At 41.0% G+C, this 13,602-nt stretch overlaps 1 long non-coding RNA gene across 2 annotated transcripts; it reads left to right on the forward strand.

The window, feature by feature from the left end:
* The first annotated feature begins 1,232 nt into the window (after positions 1 to 1,232).
* LOC139060486 (uncharacterized) lies at positions 1,233 to 12,636 on the forward strand. Of its 2 annotated transcripts, none has more exons than XR_011514863.1 (5): positions 1,233 to 3,007; positions 3,728 to 3,818; positions 6,569 to 6,754; positions 8,569 to 8,730; positions 12,534 to 12,636. It is a non-coding gene; the product is annotated as an uncharacterized lncRNA (long non-coding RNA). The 2 variants fall into 2 exon arrangements; XR_011514862.1 differs by having other exon boundaries at positions 1,234 to 3,007; positions 12,531 to 12,636.
* The last annotated feature ends 966 nt before the right edge of the window (positions 12,637 to 13,602 follow it).

Here is a 13,602-nt window from a genome sequence, read left to right on the forward strand (position 1 = left end):
TATGGATCAGAGGTCAGGATGTGTCGGTGGTTTTATATTGTGCATTGGTTCGCTATTCATTCAAAGCGGTTTCTTGGTACAGTTATGACGTGTACATATGTTTTTGGTAATTAATGAAGCGTACACTTATTCATATTTTCAGACCGTGCTGATGCCATGCCGTCCGGCGGTCCAAGCTACGGCAGCTACTGCTGTGTGTCGTGGTGCTTTGACAAAGGCAGAACCCAGAAGAAGCCTATCTTGACTTGGAATAAAAACTTTGCGCAAACTCTGTCTCTTTGATACATATGAGCGCTTGTACCAAAACGCAGAAGACAAGCGTGATGGATAAAGCCGTACACTGTAAAAAATTTCCGTAATTATACGGGGGATTTCCGTCATTATACGGAGGACTGCAAGTAAAAAAACGGAAAATCGGTCATTGTCACAAAAAACTGCAAAAACTGCCGTTAAAATACGGAAAGTGCTCTCCGTTTTCAGCTTAACGGACATTTTGCACGTATTATTACGGTAACTGCCCTGTTTTGCACGAAACAGACGGAATTCCGTATTATTATTATGCGAACATCCGTATTTTCGCGACGAAAACTATACCCGCATGCTGTCTAAATGAGCATGCACTTGTACTCGCAGAGTTCCATCCAAGAACAATTTATTGAACAGGCGAACTGTACACATTATGAAGACACGTGCAGACTCAGCCTTCTACCGAAAGCTTCAATAACAGATCGTATAGATATACATTGACGCGCACTCTCTCTCTCTCCATATATATATATATATATATATATATATATATATATATATATATATATATATATATATTATTCGGTGTAAACGCTGTGCAGATTATAATACAACATATATGTGTAAGTGGACCAAGTGTGGTGGATACACGTTCCAATCTCCAATGAAAACAAACTTGCACCGCTCAGCTGCTGCATGGTGCGCTGACAACGACATCGGCGCTGTATGTGCATATATATATATATATATATATATATATATATATATATATATATATATATATATATATATATATATATATATATATATATATATATGTGTGTGTGTGTGTGTGTGTGTGTGTGTGTGTGTGTGTGTGTGTGTGTGTGTGTGTGTGTGTGTGTGTGTGTGTGTGTGTGTGTGTGTGTTCATCAACACCAGGCGAGCGTCTTTGTGGATCGGGCGGCCAAAATTAATTATTTCAACGTCTCCATTCAAAGCGATGGTCCAACATTGAAGGCGCGATCTCACTCTTTTCATCAATGGAACATCCGTGGTCGTTCACGATCATCAATAGCGCGGCCACAACTCGTTTTTCGGTTTGTTGCTCGTCGTCTTTTCTGTACACCTGTATTTTTCTTTCGGGCATAGCATATGCATATGGGCTTAGTAACGCTGATCATATGCGCAAATATATGCGTGTTCTCGCAATGTTCTCAAATTAAGCGCTTTGTAGTTAATAACGCAGCATATATGTTTAAGTGAATGAAGAGCCGGGGACATACGTGCATACGTAAACAAGCTTGCGGCACTCAGGTGCTGGTACACTGGGAATGACATTGGTGCTCTATACGCCAAAAATTGTGCGCACTCTAAATCAGTACCGAAACGCAGGGAGTGGTATAATGACCGTAACTGCGTTTACATTTGGCAATAAATGGTCTCGAAGGGGACTGGCGGCCTATAGATCCAAGTACAACGGTCGGAGGAAATTTTCGAATGCGGCAAGCAATTAACCCAAGTGTCAAAGAGCACTGCTGAACTGCAATGTAGTTGGTTGAACTCATTCCCATGATATTTACAAAATATCTCGTCTCTGACAATAACTGCCCATTCATTGAGACAAATCGATTACGCATAATCTTCACTGTTCATGTGTTAATTCTTGCGGTAAGATGTAATCGCAAACATTTGGTGCTTCATCTTGAAACAAGACCGGTAAGCGCGCTCGTTCTTGTACGGTAGAATCAAGAACGCGAACATGCACCGACATGTATGTAAACTACTGGAAGGTGACTGAAGATGAAGGACCTATTACCGTGCTAGTACTGTGTATACTGTCAAAAAGAAGAAAAAAATATTTCGGAAAGAAAGAATGCCCAGTGTCGAGATGTAACGATTCAAGCTTTATTTCTTTTTGACCTATAGAATGCAACACCACTAGTTCCACGTGCTTTATGCATGGGTAATGTTATGACACAACTCATTATTTAACCGTTCATTACATGCACCAACCCGCCCAAATTATCACTGTACTCGAGCTTATGGACGCATCGCAGTGCACTGCTTTGCACTTCATTGTAGCACAGGGGTTTGCTATCGCCAGTAGCGAATGCTTTGGTTGACCTCCCTGCCTTTCTTCCTTTTGAATTCTCTCTCCCTTTGTATAAAACGCACTAACTTGTGGGAGAGAAAGCATTCTCCTCTTTTAGAATTCAATTAATTGTCAAGCAATTATATTGCAGTTCCAGTAACTAGAGCACAAATGCGAAAACGAAACCGATTCTCTTCGGTTCTCCGCGCTCAGAGTGCGGCACCAGGGGGCAGGGCGCGCTGCGCGTCCGTTGGAGTGGCAGACGGAGATGCACATGTCTAGTCAGCCGGCATTTTTCGAGTCGTGTTGTAAATGTTGTTAATTCGCCGTAAATATCTCTTGATTTGTACTCAAGGGTGGAGCAAGACCCCAAGGAAGAGAGATTGACTCATCGGGAGCGAAGAACAGAAACGATGGATGGTTACGCTGCTTGGGTCTCGGCACGTTCAAATTGGCAAAGTTCCGAATTTGTTGCTGTGTTGTGTCCGCTTGTGCGCTCGTTATTTGCCGTCATCGCTCGGAGATATTTGCGCTGGATGTCTTTCACTTCGTGTACAAAACTCTGCTCGCTGCGGCATCGAAGAAGTTGTCCTGTGTTTGGGTGCACGTATGCGCTTGGACACGGATAGCCTGCTTGCTCTCAACGGGTGTTCAACAGTCTACGCGCGCTGGTAACTTGCTCATGAGGTAAGCCCATTTTAATCTTATTTGTTTTGCATAACGTAGGTGTTAAAATGATGTGTGGTAAGCCGGTGTCGCGAACAGAAATATTGTTTCAAAAGACCACTATGCAACGTCTTAGGGCAAAAATCACGCATGAATGGGGAAAGGATAAAACCTATCTCTTCAGATCGATTCCAGTCGTAGCGCGATTGGCTCGATCGCAATTTCCGTGAGGTACTTCTAACCTTTTGTTCACTCGCGTTAAAAGCGTAGAATAAAACTGCGTTCAGTTGAGCTCTTGTATTGACGCTTGTATTGGCTTGAGAGCATACTGTATCCGATACAAGAACTTCTGTTAAAATACGGAAATAAACGTTCGAGGCAATAGCAGTCGCTCACTACCTGTGATCGTTACTTTCTTGCTTGGGTGCACGTTTTAATTGTGACCGGAAAAAAACGTCTTGCTGCACCGTTTGCGGTGCAGCAAGACGTGTTCCTTCGAATGATGTCTGGGCAGTCAAGGCATTCGTGCCACTAAGCAAGCAGTAAACGGGGTATCAGTGCGAAAACATTTGGACATACAAGAGAAGCGAATGGTATCACCATAGACTCTTTTATTTGACGAATAATTCAGTTGTATTACTAAAGCGGAGAGTGGATATGCATGAAAGTCAGATTGTATTGATACTAAGCAAAAACAAGGTAACTTATCATTACTAATCAATCCTTTTCTTTTACTGAAAGGCAAGTTGCTGTTGTGCTGGAGCTGAGAAGAGGTCTGCTGCCTGCAATGGGTCCATCTCTCTCAAGTTATTGCAGTATTATAGCTCTCAAGGTGAGTGGATTTTTTTTTCTCATAGCTATTTGCCACCTGAATCAGGACCGTTTACTTAGCTGTGTAGGTGATCACTGTTAGTGACATTGGAGTGCTGGTGGACCAGCACTCCTTTATGATTGCAACGCATATGACAGAGTGCAGCTGTGGCAGTATGCAAAGGTGTTAATCTACAAGCCAAATTAGGTTCTTTGAGGTAATATGTTAATATATTGATGACATTGGATTGTGGTCTAGCAGGCAAAAATGCTAAACAAAAAGAAATTTTAATTTGCACTTGGTAAGATGTGCAAGCAATTCAGGCTGTTATACATGAAATGGGACATTTGTAGATGTCTTCTACAGTGCTGCAGTCCTGAATGGCTTCAGAGTTGAGTGATACCACTATAATTTCTCTGTAGAGCATGCAGCACAGTTTAGCATTGGGGGAGGCTGGCATCAACAGGCGTCTACTTACTGTGAAGTTCAAGTGAGGTGTTACTGTTAGGGTGACTATATATAATTTATGGTTTAATTCTAGTCTTGTGTCAGGCAGACATAGTTTACCCATTTGGTTAAACAATAGAGATGTAATATCTATGTATACAAGTATTACCCATTCATTTATGCCATTTAGACAATGGCAGAAATGCGTGGGTAATACTTGTGTACATAGACAATACATCACTATTGTTTAACCAAGCGGTGCCCCTGCATGCTAAATTTTACAGGGCTATTATTAAGTAATGTCAGCTTTTGTTGTAACATTAAGGCACCTTTTATATTATTACAGATTACCACCATTGTGCACCATCATAGTGTCATATTTACACTAAATGTATTTGACTTTGCTATAAAACCTTGCACAGCGGTGCATCGTGAAATTTTTTTTTATAGTTTCTGGCCTCAGAATGCACTTCACGTTATATTCTTGTTTGCAACAAGACTATAAATGCAGGTTTCTCTCCTTATGTTTTGTGGCACTTCAAACTGCGGCGAGCTAAACCACTGGGCAGCAATACTGGATACGCTACTGCGTGTGGAGCTGTCTTCAAACACACACAAGGAATACATCATTGCTTTTTAGCACAAAATAACGGACACAAGAAAGACGATAGAACAAGGCGCTACTCTCAACTGACATCACTATATTGCGTCCCTCCTTTGTAGACAGCAGAATCTAGAAGAACATTTGCTGTGAACACCAAGTGCAGGAACCACCAACATCTGATCAAAAAAGCACACTCATGCGACAGAATCCAAAAAAGAAACATATTGAGCACTTTACAAGGTTAAAGAAAGCACACTAATGCACTGTGACCCCAGTGACTGTATGAAGAAAACTTCTGATAACTCTCTGGCGGTGGTATCACGGCCCTTTTTTCAAAATCGTAGCATCACGAAACATTGCGAACCTAAGCGATCCATACCAACAGGCACAGGTTCCCATTTGGCTCAACATTGTAAAATATGGAAGTGCAAAGCCATGTTTCGTGATACTACGATTTTGAAAAAGTGCTGTGATACCACCGCCTGAGAGTTATCGGAAGCTTTCTTCATACAGTCATTGGGGTCACAGTGCATTAGTGTGCCTTCTTTAACCTTGTGCAGTGCTCAATATGGTTTTTTGGATCCCGTCGCATGAGTACGCTCTTGTGATTGGTTGTTGGTGGTCTCTGCACATGGTGCTAACTGCGGATGTTCTTCTAGATTCTACTATTTATAAAGGAGCGACGCAATAAAGTGATGTCAGTTGAGTGTAGCGCCTTGTGCTGGTCGTCTTTCTTGTGTCCATTGTTTTGCACTTAACAAAGTATTTATGGATTCACACCAACTAGCCCGCCAACACATTGTGTTGCGGGCACTTCTGAAGTACTGTCTGTCCAATAACCTTGGTGGCATAGAAGCGCCGTCCACTTCTATGCGTTGCTTTCTGTTTCATTGTGGCATGACATCACATTATAATCATAATGTGTATGTACTTTTTCCAAGAGACCCATATTCCTATCCTTGTGTTGTATTTGCTGTCGCATTATTTATGTGCAAATGACCAGTGCCCCGAGCTCCATTTTATCGCAAGTAAACTACTGGTACCTAAACAGATCTGTATATCAGAAAACCAAAGCTGAACTGCCGAACAGTACCAAGCGGCAGCCTTAGTGCAGTGTCAAGTAGTCAGATTTTATTGGTCATGCAGAGGTACACAGGATAGCTCTTTATTACTTGCTGAATAATTAAGCTGTGTGAAAACTGAGTATATATGTAGCTTCAACCACATGCTATTGGTCATTGCTCCTGCCCTCATCAAATGTAGAAGATTATCACGGCATTTCCTATTCTCTTTTTCCTTAATACAGTGGGATTACTGCATGCGTAAGTAGGAAACGGATCACATAGGCAATCAAAAGCCAACATTGTGTAAACTTGGAACATTGATTGTACAGTTTGATGACCCAGAATAAGTAGGAATACACCATAAATGATTGACAATTAACTTTTACTTGACACAGGGCTAAAGCATACAGTAAGCATACTGTATGCTCATATGGTGTCACATCAATTTAAATTTTAGTGTAGCTTTACAGTGTACGCTTCTATTGTTGTATTCTGTCAGAGGAATGATAATGTTTCGCGTGTATAGCAACTAGACTGTCTATATACAGAAGTAAAAATGTGTGAACTGTATTTTTTAATGATTTGATAGAATGTGTAGCACAATAAAGCCATACAATCAACGCACAGTGATGTGACTTTCTCTGCACATGTTACAGGTTCAAAAAAAGTATGGTGGAAGCTGTTGCCAAGGTTCCGACCAGAAAAGACAGCCAGTATAAAAGGGTCCACGCCACTGATCTCTACTACAGGGGATGAACAGCACATCGAGCGCCCTCGACTGAAGCCGGCCTTGTCCCGGAAGTTGGTGCTTGACAACTTTGCGGCAGCACTTTGTTGCACGGGTGTGTAGCATTTCTTCCCCTAACATGCCTGCCTGATGTGCCATAAACTACCCAAGCAGTGTTTCGAGGTGTCCAGAATTTTTCCATTGTAGTGTCTACAGTGTCGCTAACATAAGTGGCGTGCAATGGAAACACTGGTAAATCAGAAAAAACTTGATGTAAAAGAACACTATCGTATACGGGTTCAGATTGTCATAAAAGTGCTTACCAGACATGTAGAGACCTCCTAAAATGTGAAAAACCACAAAGAAAAGTTTTTCGGCAGCAATATTATCTGATCGCACGCACTAGTTAGTCCACCATATGCCCTGCTTCCAGGACAAGCGACTGCATGACATCGCATTTCCACTGGCTTCACCTGCATCCGGTGCGGTGTGCTGCACCCAGCGAAACATGTTAGAAATCAGTGGTGCACAGTGTTTTCTGTCCCCTTTCTCGACGCCTACTGAACACATGTTAAACTGTTTCCAAAGCAGACAAACAGAAGGAAAGGGTTCTGAACACATTGCATTTTAAAGTGGCTGGTACTGGGTAACGCAAGTACTGTGGCATAGTAGATTTGCACCAGGCAACCTGGGTTCCCAAAAAGGCTACTGTTTACTTGCAAATGGCCAACGTATTGTGAGCATGTTGAAGTTCTTTTTTTATTCTCATCGCTTATTTAGCTAACGGAGACAGCTTTCACAACTGAAGAAGCCTTGGAAGCATGAAACACTTCACAAAACCAGCTTCAATATATCGTGTCTGCATCACAATTTCATGGCTGCATGAGTGAACCCTCTGGTTAACATGTAAGAGAGTTCATGATGTTTGCCATGCATTATCCAGTTTATTTACAGGTCAACCCTATCTTGAGATTTAAGCTGATGTTGCGTTTAGAGAAATTATGGCCGAGAGCCAGCTTTTGAGAATACAGATTGAGCTTGACAGATTAAACGCCAGAACAAGTCGTTGAGGATTTCAGATCAAGAATCTTCAAAGGCCAGTTCATTTAGTGGTGTTAATATTCTGCTCGAAGTTGTTGATTGTTACGTTCATATGGTGCCCAAGCATTGCGGTAACAACTTCACTTGGAGTACATAGCAAGGGTGTATTCAATGTAAGCTGCTGGCTTTTTTTCTGTGTTTTCAAAAACTGGTTTCTTGTTCAGTTTAAATTTTCGAATTTTGCATTGTTTATTAGGTGTTGTGTCTTGTTTCCTTTTCCTGCAGCTTCTTAGTTAAACATCTGAATAGTCAACACAACTTGACCTTTTGCTTGATTGCCTAGATTACATGCCCTCGATGCAAAACACTTTCACTTCAAAACTGCTTGTACCACACTGAAAGAATAACTTGAAGCAGCCATAGCCACCAATAACACGCAAGAGATGATTATGAAAATTTTAATATTGTTTTTTGATCTGCAGGGTGTCTTAACTATCGTGCACCAAGATTCAGAAATATGTAAATGCGATGTAACTAGACAAAATGAAGGTAATGTTTGCCATCACCTGGAGATACTCTGATTATATTGTGCATTCTGCCTAATTACATAATTCTTAATTATTTATTAAATATCTCAAATAATTAAATGAAATGTGCCAATGAAAAGTTGTAGAGCAATATGAAAGCCTCCTGATACACTTTTTTGTTACTGTTACTCATTGTGTGCTACATAAAAGTGTTTTTCCAAGGAATAAGCCTGCGAATACACATAAAGTGTCTTGAGTGGCCAGTCATGTGTCAGTTTTGTGGTGCAAAGCCACGAATACAACTTAAATGGGTTCTTTTAAGAAAAAGACTTAGCTCAGCAAATTATCTTTCTTTGTGCAGCCTGTGGAGACAAGGTTTCTTAGACATGGCCGTGGCCCTCAAGGAAGATGCCGAGGCCACAGGCAGTTCCTCCAGTGACCGTGAAAAGGTCCCCTGGGGCACAAGTCTGGTTTGGCACCCCCACCTTTCTCCTGCAGCTTTTCTGTCTACTTAGCTAACCAGGTGGGTCAATGATGGCAAAGGGAAAAAAAGAATCAACAGCATCAAACGCAGAACTTGCTCAAGCTCAATGCATTTTTGGTGTGAAGTTTTTCCCTTATCATTTATCAAAAAAACGGGTAATGAGTATATGATATGGTCTTCATACGGACACCTCTTTCCCACAGAGAATTAGCAGTAAAAAAAGCAGCTTATGAAGGCTTGAATATTAGCTAGGATGATGTGGCATAGATAGGATAATGATTATGAATGTTTCTAATGAAGGCAGTGGTAGTAGAGTGAATAATCACAGTTTATATACAGATTGAAAGACATTTCGTTCCAATGCCAGAATTTTAAATCATCCCAAATAATTCTTGCATTTTATAGTCTTCATTTTATAGTTCTTGATGCTTGCTTCTTGCTGACATCATTCTTATGCTGCATAATTCACCTGTTATAAATTCCCTATTTCCCCCATTCAAGCAACTTTACATTGATCATAAGAAACCTCGTAGATGAGTTCCAGAAACTTGCTGATGAGATTAGGGGGCGGCGTGTACCCCAGGCCGCTTTCAAGGGCCTCATATCTTGCAAATGTTAGAAATACTCCTGCTAAGCAAGTTCTTGGTGTCATACAAGGTTATTTGCGAATACGAATTTGCCTAAATTTAGAAAACAGCCAATATAAAAAATGTCAAGCGATATCGCTGGCGATACACACACACATTCCAACTGAACTAAATGCAAATAAATATAGCACCAAATGCAGAATCATTGGCATGATGCCATTCTTTCAGTGGAATAAAATCTGTCCTGCATTGTAAATCTGGAATCCTCTATAATCCAGACTACTAAATACTTATGAGGGTTGTAGCGTAAAATATGCATGTATTTATTTCTCGTTTCTTTACTTTAGGACCCGATAATGCTAAAACAGCAGTGAAAGAACTGATATCACAGTACCTAATACTTTATATTGCTCCAGAAATCCGTTTCTCTGCCGATCGCAGCATTCGACACTAACAAGAAGGCACATAACACTTAGGGTGGTGCTATTCACTTTGATTGTTTGGGAACGAAACCCATAATGTACATGTTATGGCCCTACGTGTCATTACGTTTGAACAACAAAAAGGTTGGGGGTTTGCATTTTGCAAAACTGCATGGAGGTTTTCACTGTGTGCATATAAAATTAGGAACCTTCCCAGCTCATACTAAATGCATTCTCCAAAGCTTTAGGTTATACAGGTGCACTACTTTACACAGAACACACTCTTTTCCCTCGTCACGGCTCACACTCTTAGGCAGAGTTACACCCTTTGAAGTGCCCCTTCTTCCACACAACGATAATTGTCATCTGCCTTTATGCATTTTCTTTCTTTAACGCTGCGAGCCCTGTGCTTTCCAGTAACGAACGGCATGCGCGTTATCAGCATGATAGCATTCCCGACAACAAAGTAGCGGGCGTGGCGTCTTCAAGAAAGGAAACGCATCGAGGCAAATAACGATTATTGTTGTGTGGCAGAAGCGGCACTCCAAAGGGTGTAACTTTGCCTAAGAGTGCAGGTGGTGATTCAGATTCTTCAAAGGTGTTTCATTGTATGGGATGGCACATCGCGCTTCACTTATTTGCAGAATATTGCATTCCAATTGTGTCATATGAGATAAATCCATTAGAGAGCTTTAGCTTGCCCTAAATTTATTACAGCTGTGTACTGGTAAACTGGCCGCAGCTTGTAGTGCTTGTGGAAAAACAATTGTAACTGCCATATTATATGTAACTGCTAGTGCACAGGCATAGGCAGCAGCAATGGTTAGAGTACACTTGTTTCTTCTATTCTGGGGTATGCATCCTCCACCAGAAAGTAGTTTTTTTCGTCTTCCTCTTCTACCATATTGGAATGTGAAATGGGGTGTAATTTGTAGGATATACTCTTGCATAAACTTAATGAGCATTTATTCTCGTCTGTGCCACAGATCATTGTTGCAACCACTGTAAAAGCAGGGTGCCTGTTTACAGCACCCATAGGGAACAATCTGTGAATCTTTAACGAACAGTAACGATAATGAATAATCGAATAATTTTTAGTAATTTTCAACAAATTTAGCACTCTTTGCTTTCCACTACGGTGTTTTTCAAACTCTAATATTGGCACAAGGTTTGAGTGCAGGATGTCATTTTGTGTGAAAGAGTACACTTGTGCGCATAACACCTCATCGTCAACATTCTGCTGCACAGAATGTCATTAGCTTTTGTATGCATTGGTCACTATCTCACAAACCGGTTGCTCCTTTGTTAGTTGGAATGTAGCATTTATGTAAAGCACATTTGATGTTGTGACAAAAAGCATTGTGCCCTCTTATCCCCTAATTCTCCTCACTTGATGCCTAGTGTTGTAATAGCATGGTTGACACCATGAGAGTCAGTGTGGTGAATAATTGTCTGGTGGAGTAGGGGGTGTACGTTAACTTAAGCAACTTTTCCAGACGACTTGAATCAGTATTGTGGAATGCTGGTTTTTTTTTCAATCACTGTTACCTAGTTTCACTTTGGTTGTGGCAACAAGTATAATGTAGTTCGCTAGCACTCCTGCCAACACATATAATGTGCAGGCATCTGTGTTGAAAAAAAGACCAGCTAATGGTTTGCCAGGAGCTAAGGTCCATTTAGACCATTAAATTTTGAACTTACACCGGTGGAAATAACTGGTGAATGAAAGCACACCCAGGAGAACTGAAGCAAGACTGCGAGTCGGCCTAGTTGGAACAAATTCATCTTGAAACTTATTGTGCGCAACAAACAGGGACGAAGAATAGAAGAAACACAAGGACGAGCGCTTAACATTGTGTTTCTTCTATTCTTCGTCCCTGTTTGTTGCGCACAATAAGTTTCAAGATGAGCAGCAGAACTGACCATAATATTTTCTTTCATTATAACACCGCTGAAGCTTTGAACTGCATTTGAACTGGCTTGTTTAAAAAATGACCCATTTCCTTGTTCAAGTAAGACAAAGGTTCCACAGGAAGACAGAAACTTGAAGCCGTCAACAGCAGCATGAATATAAACAGCACTCGACGTTTTGCAATCTTGCACCTGGTTATATTATCCATCCCATTTTTTTCCACAGGCTGTTCTTTACTGTTTTATGGTCATATCCAGTTTAATTTTAATGTCCCTATTTTTTAATATTTGGTTAATATATACTTTCTTCATCGGCTTGCAACAAAATATATATTCATAATGTGCCTTCATTTACCATTTGCAGTGATCTTAACCAGATGCATCTTGATACAAAATTTATTTTCCTTAATTCTTCGTTTTCCTTTTTCAAAAGTGCAAACTGTTTATCTTGATACCTATTTTGTCTGCTGGGAAGATTGGTTCTACTGGATTAATGACTGCATACATGTGTACATCGTTTTCTGTTTTGGTCACCCCTACTCTTGGCAAGTACTGACAGCATTGCTCATACCCGCTCCATCACGATCACCACTGCTAAGCACACCCTTCCTTCCTTTATTTTAACACTTTGGCTTCTCTTGACCTATTATATGCACCAGTTACTTCTCCCCCAATGAGGCTAGGGGCCAGTGAGATATGCACAATCCCACAACACAGCCAAGGAAAACATTTGCTACCCTAATGACAAGCACCTATGTCGAAATGTTGGCTACAGCAACATCCCTTGTGCCAGCAATGTTGATCTACTTACATGTTTTTCTAACACAGAAGTTACTGCTTTCTCGTGTTCTGTGATTAAACTTTTTTGCCGCTTTCTTTAGGATGGATATTCACGAAGACTATTTGTTTCTCCTAACAGCAGCAAGTTTATCCTTGCAAGTGTTTGGAGTCAAGAACAACTTTCACCAGGAAGAAGTGCAAGACGAGTGATTGAAGAAAATAAAGTTGCTTCTGTGATCTAAGAACTTGAGGACTGAAATGTTGCACCTTTTTGTGTATATGCTATGCAGTGCATTCATATCACAAAGTGCAAAGTGTTTTATCTCTGCAGCCATGTCAGTGTGTTGGCAAGACAATTTTCTCAATGGTGACCTGCTGCTTTGACTATGAGCTGCCTTCATGACATTTGCATTAAAGGAGATGTACTATCGTGGACAAAAGTACCCTGGAAGTGCGAGCGTTGACCAAATTGCATTTCTGCTCAAGACCGCTGAAAACAGTGGGTCACGTATGCACATGCTGAACGCAGATGGTGGCACGGCTGATCCCAGCAAATAGCACACCAATGAAATTCGGTCGACTCTCGCACGTCCTGGGCAATTTTGTGCCCGATGGCACATTCTTCGAATGGATATGCTCTGCAAGATGAAATACGGGAAGCACCTGTACTTTAACGGTTATAGTACAGATTCAGAATACAGAATCTTCCGTTTTCTAGATACAGAAGCACTCGTATCTTGTATTACGGTCTCCTTTTTTACAGTTGTCCGTTCTACGGAAATGACCGTTCTTAATTTACGGAAGAGTGTTCGGTCACAAATTACCAGCAAATTTTCTGTAAAGTAAGGCAAATTTTTTTTACAGTGTAGTGAATTATGATTACCTCTATCTCCATCTGTTACAACTTAATCGAAATAAAAAATGCGTCACTACCTCAATTCACACCAAATATTGAACTAGACAAAAGAGTGAATCGCTAAATCGAAGCGACAAATAAAAGCGTTGCCATTTGGGTGACGAAAAGTGGTCTGAAATGTCAAGCTTCCACGACAGCCCAACGTCGGTTACGAGGGCTAATCCAAATTTCGCGCCAGCGAAACCGAAACAGGAAGTGCAGGCCGGTTGCTCTCATCAACCGCCAGGCGCGCTATGTTCGATTGGGCCGCTGTGGGTGTATGGGAGTGTCCGCTCTTAACTTTTTTTTTTAGAGC

The sequence above is a fragment of the Dermacentor albipictus genome, chromosome 5 (genome assembly GCF_038994185.2).
Source record: "Dermacentor albipictus isolate Rhodes 1998 colony chromosome 5, USDA_Dalb.pri_finalv2, whole genome shotgun sequence".
Taxonomy (NCBI): Eukaryota; Metazoa; Arthropoda; class Arachnida; order Ixodida; family Ixodidae; genus Dermacentor; species Dermacentor albipictus.